The following is a 7,735-nucleotide window of genomic DNA, read 5'->3' on the forward strand; positions in this document are numbered from 1 at the left end:
CTTTATTGGGGGGTCCCCAACTCCCCAGGGATCCTCAGCCTGGGCTGAATATCAGTCAGGAGTAATGTTTCGGCTGGGGAACCCAGTGACAGCGGTTCCCTCATTTTGACATTACCCCCCCCCGCTAGAAATGGTCTGGTGCTGGTTGTAGAACTTACAGGGGAACCCTACGCATTTTTCCCCTGTAATTCCAGAACCAGGACCGGATCAGAGCCTGGTGCTGGTTGTGCTAAGCACAATTTTTTCCCTGTACTTACGTGACCAGGACTGGCAATGAAAAGTGATTCATAAAAATTAATCTGTAATCGAACTTTAGTAAATTTACCCCCTGGAGGCTGCAATGTGCAGCGCTGTGTCTGTGCGGTGCTGACCACTTGCTGAGTAAATTGGGTGGTCTGGGAGGCCGATGATGTGATTCAGCTATTGTAGCCACGGCCATTGCTTTACAATGCCGATAAACTCGTCATTGTAAAGCAGGTGGGTGGGGCCATGATGACACGATTGCTCTGTCATGCCACACTCACCGCACGCCCCCTGCTGTACCCGAGAGAGGGGAGCTATGAGATTAATATAAAAAAAAAAAATGCTACAGTAAAAGCAAAGAAAACATTATTTCAATGGCTACTAACGTAACATTAATTTAATATAAATATTTTGATGTTAATTAATTTGTAAATTAATTTTAGAATGATGTATATTACACGACTAACTACTGTACCGTATATTTGTATAATACAGTAGGGCAAAAAGTACACAGCGGAACTGTATCAATCCTTCTAAAGAGGACGAGTGCAGAAGTTACCCATAGCAACCGATGAGCTTCTATAAAATGATAGCTAGAAGCTGATTGGTTGCTATGGGAAACTTCTCCACCTGTTCTCTTTAGAAGGCTTGATACATGCCCCCTTAATTTCCAAATGAAATAAATTAGTTTAAAACAACTGATTATTATAAGTCAAGCATACCAACCTTTTTAATGTTCCGTCTTGGAATTCAGAGGATGCTGGGCCGTGAGGAAGCTATTCACTGAGCATCGCATAGTCACGCCTTCACTCCTGCCCATTTCAATATCTCTCATATCAAGAGTCTCCTACATACAGTATATATTAAGGGAAAGTAGGCAAGTATGTTACAATTCTTTTCAATAAAGGAGTAAACATAACAAAATGTACAAGTATTTAAAAAGCCTATGGTTTGCTTAATCAAAATCTACTGTGTTTTGTTATAGATGCTTGCTTGTCTGTAGGTTCTAGGTGTCACCATTTAGTTTAGATAGTAATAATATTATGGTTCTTCATTCAGTGGTGTAAATTCAACCCAGACACCCGGAGGCAAGTCATAATTTAGCGCCCCCCGTCCGTCCGTCACTGCGCCTGACACTGTAAAGCAGCAATTTGCATGCAGACAGGCTATAGATAGATGAAGGCAGCAGCTGATGGTCTAACATGGAGCTCTCCACTAGTGTATGGTGGCTTCTCAGGTGCCAGGAAGGGGTGCCATATATTGGGCGGCCATGACAGTACACTCCGGGTACATAGTTACATCCATAAGTGGGGTGAATATGTTGTGGACAATGGAGGAGGTGCCCCTTCAGAGCTGGAGCCTGGTGGCAGGCGCCTCCATTGTCTCCCATAGTTCTGCCCCTGTCTTCATTCAACTGGATTTACGGTACCTCCAGAAAACAAACAAGACTGAAAGTTGCTTCCTTGTGTTGTTGCAGGTGGCAAACTTTTCATCAATTATTATATGAAAATTCCCACATATTGTGATGTTAACATCTTCTTTTTCATTAAAGTTGTCGATTTTGTTAAAAATGGTAATTGATTATATTTAGATACATATAAATTATTGAACATAAAAACATTATTACTATAATACTAATTGTTATTATCATTTTTATTATTATTAAGCTGATTTAGAGATTTATGCTATTCCGATATTTACGCAGTGCCAAGATACCTTTGCGTTGCCGCTCGCAGAGAGGTTTTCTTTGCAAAGTGATTGACAGTCAGGCACCGTTTTAGGGAGATAATGTTGAGTGGTGGCATAAAATGCAGGCGTGTCCCGGCTATTTTTGGGGCATGTTGAGAGTGGTTTAGGCGGTTCAGTTCAGACGCCCATTTTGCGCGATCATGGGGCTACTCAGTTGGTCGATAATCGGATGGTCTGTGACAGCGGCTGTGTATTTCTACACACTTACTTGGATCTGCGAAGACACTGGTGGGAGTCTCAACACATTTTCAGCCGGCTACAGCATTATCATATTTTCGTACAGCAGCTGCTTGCGTGACTGCCGCAGCAATACATTAGCGTACATCTCTGACTGCGGCCCATTGTTATTATTATCCATTACTTATATAGTACCAACATGCTACAAGTAAGTGCTACAAGCACATTTAGGGGATCATTACCCAATTATAATTTACACAAAAGGTAGATTAACAATAGTACCTAGTTGCAGGGAAGTGGCAGTTACTTTAACGCTGCAGCACTATCAGCTACTGAAAGTGGCTGAACTATTACAGAGGGTGTCACTGCCATTGGGCTAGAGGTGAGGGGAGGCCGACAGTGCCTGGTTACTCTCCCAAGGATCCTTCTCTCAGAAACAGAGTGGGGGTCTCTTTTGCAGATATGTCAATCCATTGCATGCGCATTGAAGCGCAAATTGCGCTTTGGAATTGCCTCTGGGGGTTAGTTATGCTCATAATAAACCCTGTATCTGCTCTTCTGAGAAGTTGTGGCCTGGGTGGCCTTACCCCAATTTTCCTGGTAGCCCGATACTGCAGTGTTCTGCACTGGTCGCCAATATTAAAGCCGCCATTGGTGTCTGACACTTCTGTGCAGTCAGTGGTTTTATAGTAAGATTAATATGCAGAGATACTATACAGTGGAAAGCGGAGAAATTAATGATGTGTCAGTCACCATAGATATGTCAAGACAGTCATCTGCTGGCAGCCATCACTGTCCTTGACCTTTTATAATAACTGATGCTCCCTCGTCTTCTGTTTCTGTAAAAGGCTTTCACTTTGGTGTGGCATTGATAACAATCTAAGACAAATTTGAACTATTGCTGGAAAAATGTGTATAGAAATGAAAAAAAAAAAAAATACGCACAACGTAGTGCCCGCAGCGCCATACAAGTGAGAACATAGAGTTGCAGAACATATACAATACACAACAGATAACTGCAGAGTAAATACAAGGCAACATTGAGAGCTGGGGGATGGGCGTATAAGACATCAAAACGACAAACTTGACATTAACAGGCAGAAAACAAGTACACACACACACATATATATATATATATATATATATATATATATATATAACACATAATGTCCACACTCACGTCTTACTAAAATGCAATGCTGGGGTAGCTATCCCAAGCAAGGTAAAAACCTTGCCAAAAGACAAGCTCCAAAAAATGAGGGTGCACTCACCAGGCTTCAAGAAATGTTCATAAAATATTGATTTTATTTAGATCATCATAAAACGTACAGCCATCGATGTTTCGGTCCAGTCCAGGGACCTAGATAGATATATATATACTGTAGATATATATATATATATACTGTAGATAGATATACACACATGGAAGAGCGTGTGCGCATTGTGTACATAAATCTTAGTTCAGGACCTTGAGAAGATGCAGGACATTTTTTGTATTTCTTTGATCTCATACTGACATTAACACAGATCAGACTGTATTCACATTTTCACAGCATTTTCAACATATATTTTTAATGCTTTCATCTACTGTAGATCCTAGTAGTAGCTGCCCTTCATCCTGAGTGGACAATGAACAGAAATCTTGGCCATGATCCTAAGGTCATTCCCTCTGATTGAGTTATTTGGGAAGAAGAACAGAAAACTTCAATATTCTTGAGAACGACCAGCTTAGACGCTTCTACGTAGATATTTGAAATACCAACCTGCTTTAAAGGATGAGAGCTGAACTCTAGTATGAGCCTTAGAGGGGAGAAAGGTTGACTTAAGAATTATGTCCAAATAAAACATACTGTAGCTGTTTCAGCCATTATTTCACTGTGTAGGTTTTACTAGTAAATAATTAGGACATCTGCTGGGAAGCTTATATTCTGCTCTATGATCTGCCCTTTTCTCAGTACGCTATTTTTAGTTAGTGTAAGAAAAAAAAGATATTTAATTTATAGTGGATTTAGTAGTGTGGGTTTGCACTGTGATTTACCAACCACCTCTTGGGTTTTCTAGGCCTGTCCACCCAGTGGCCGAACTAGAGAGTGGTGGACCCAGGTGCAGGAATAAGCTTTGGGCCCCCCTATAAAGTGCCACCAGTAGTGGTCCCCCTATGCAGTGCCCCATATACAGTGCCCCCAGTAGTGGTCCCCCTATGCAGTGCCTCCAGTAGTGGCCCTTATATAGTGAACCCAGAAGTGGCCCCCCTACGTAGTGCCCCCAGTACTAGTCCACCCTTTGCAGTGCCACCAGTAGTAGTCCCCCCTATGCAGTGCCCCCAGTAGTAGTCCCCCGTATGCAGTGCCCCCAGTTGTAGTCCCCCCTATGCAGTGCCCCCAGTAGTAGTACCCCCTATGCATTGCCCCCAGTAATAATCCCACCTATGCATTGCCCCCAGTAGTAGTCCCTCTTATGCATTCCCCCAGTAGTATTCCCCCTATGCATTGCCCCCAGAAGTAATCCCACCTATGCATTGCCCCCAGTAGTAGTCCCCCTATGCAGTGCCCCCCAGTAGTAGCGCCCCTATGCATTGCCCCCAGTAGTAGTCCCCCATTTACAGTGCCCCCAGTAGCGGCCCCCCTATACAGTGCCCCTAGTAGCGACCAACCCCCGATACAGTGCCAGTCCCCGTGCCCCCTTACACACACACAAAAAAACACAACTTACCTGAATCCCCGCTCCTGCCGCGACCGCTGCTGTCCGCTCCTCCTGACCCGCTCTGCACTTTGAGAGAGACATCATGTCTCTCCCATCACCCGAGTCTGTCTGACTCTCATTGGCCACTGGGGGCTGTGTTTGTTACTGTATGTAGTGCTGACCACTCTCACTGCGGTCTGCACTACACTTGTAGGGCCCGGGGGACACCAGCGCCGGGTGTAGCGGCAGCTATGCACACAGCGGGCCCCCGGTGCAAGCCACCGGCTGCACCGCCGCTAGTTCTGCCACTGTGTCCACCCACTCTTTTATATTATATGTATGGGCAGTTTGAATCGCCTGTGTTTTCTTCTATGATTTCACATTTTGGAAGCAGGAGAGATGGAAGCTCACAAAGTTTTGTGATCCCTTTGAGGAAGGATTGACGGGCGCATATTGCAGGTAATCAGAAAAGTCTAAAACGTCTGTGGTACAGTACAAATTCAGGTTTAGGTGCCACTGTGCATCTGTCTTTGAATACCGGAGCAGAGGAACTCATTCAGACCCTTTCGCTAGATGCAAACGCTCGCATGCAAATCCAGCGCACGCCCAGCAAGGCAGGCGATTACACGGTAAGGAATTAGAATGCCCACTATATCTTGGCATGCAATCACTATGTGTATGCAGACACCCATCAGCCATTCATAAGACGCCCACTTGCGCACGTCATCTGGAAGTGCTTGAAACCATTGTTACATCGAGCACCATCGGATGCGATCGCAGTGCTTACGGTTGACCATACCCTGCTGCAAGCACTGCGATCACTTCAGTGTGTATTTCAACCAGGTGACGTTTACAATGACGTTGCCTGTAATTTATGCAAGCCTCTGAGTTGGGACACTCAGGCACGCCTGCGTTCGCACCTCCACTTCCCCTTTTCTAGTGGCCTGCCCTGTTACCACCCACAAACGGCTTGACCTGCCACTCATTCAGCTGGGCTGTCTATACTGGGCAAGCGTACACTTCCTGATCTCTCACTGTGGTTCACGCACGCGCTATGTGATGCATACGCATGCGCAGATCACAACTATCGCTCAGCTACAAATGTTCACATCATAGCGAGAGGCTCTGAATGAGCTCCAGGGTCCCTACACTTTTAATGGTACCTATTTTGCAGCTCTATATTACACTTTGGCTAAACAGAGCATATCTAGGTGCACTCAGAGTCATGTAATATAAAGCTTCACTCTATTTTTCAGACATGTTTACAGATCATGCACCTTAATGTACGCAAAGTGGACAATTCATGTGCATCAGTACAAAACCATTTTGCTGTGCAAATTGAGTATACTTCTTAAATGAGGGCCAATGTTGTTTTTAAAAGAACAGGTCATGAATGTGTACTAAAAAAAACATTAAGAACATGCTCTACTTCTTTCATATATGACTAGCGTCGGGTCCCGGCATCGCACTGGAGAAAATATTAATTTATGGTGATAGTCTTTTTTAACCAAGGTCTTATAAGATTGTCTTTTAGTAATTTTTCCACCTGACGTCAAGACGAAAAGATATAGGCCCGTATTCAATAAAATTTTCGCCCAATTTAATTCCAAAGCAGGCAAAAATGGAAAGCGGCGAATGCGGAACAGGGTGGAAAGTACTGAATAGACTGGGGGAATCAGTCTGTACCCCAAAATAAGATGAACTGGAAATCAGTACACATGTGTACTATTAGCCCTAATAAAGGTACTTTGGAGCTCATTCAGACCCGATCGCTAAGCAGCGGCCGCTCGCTTGCAAAAGGGGCCGGCTAAGCAAATCTAGCGGTCGCACTTTGCGATGTAAGGGCCCTCTATGTCCCAGACAGCGATGGCAGTGAACGTACGCAGGACTATAAAAACTTCCACCTGTCACTCGCTGCACACGTCATCTCCAGGAAGTGTGTATTTAATTGGGAACAGCGAGGGACATCAGAACTGCTCGCAGCGCTTGTGATAGACCCTACCCTCCCGCAAGCACTGCGAGCAGTTCAGGCTAAAAAACAACCAAGTGGCGTGTTCAATGACGCTACTTTGCTAATTATGCACACCCATTAAACTCCGTTCTGACGGCCAGACACGCCTGCATTCGCACATCCACACCCCGTTCGCAAGCACCTTCCCCTGTTACCACCCACAAACAGCGCTGTCACTCAAAGTAGTGGCCAGTCTGTGTGCAACAAGTGCTCGATTCCCGATCGCTAAGACTGGCTTGTACACGCGCATTGCGAAGCATACGCATGCGCAGTTGTGCGATTATCGGCAACAGCGAGCGGACGCTGCTTAGCAATCGGGTCTGAATGAGCTCCTTTGTGTCATTAATTTATGTTAAAAGCTTTATATCTGTTTATTTGTAAAAATGGTGAAGAATGGCATAAAGCAGTATTTTTTTGGTGAAAATAAATAGCCCTGTCAACTTTGGGGTACTTGACAATGAGTGGTAGCATAGTTTTGTATTTCTACAGTGAACTTTTCAAAACATGAAAAACCACCCTCATACATGCACCTGCAATCCCAAAAACACTTGGCCCCTCCTTACAGCACCCCAAGAAGTCTATTTTCACTAGTTTTTATAGTTGTCTCCCCACTTTTTACTTTTTGCCCCAAAAATGACATGTCTTTTTTGGGGTATTCTGAGGTTATTTTTTTATTTTTTTTGTTGATTTGTCCTTTGGGTGGCTGTCCCAAGAGTTCTGAGCCGTTCCCCACGTGTGCACTCCAAAATAACGATTTTGCACTTTTTTCACCTCCTATTCATAGGAGATAATTTTCCGTCTATTACAATCCATTGAATTTCCGCTTAGGTGAAATCGTCCTGGAATTGAATATGGAGATACTTTGAAAACAGG

Source organism: Taudactylus pleione, unplaced genomic scaffold, assembly GCF_031769625.1.
Source record: "Taudactylus pleione unplaced genomic scaffold, aTauple2 ptg001031l, whole genome shotgun sequence".
Lineage (NCBI taxonomy): Eukaryota > Metazoa > Chordata > Amphibia > Anura > Myobatrachidae > Taudactylus > Taudactylus pleione.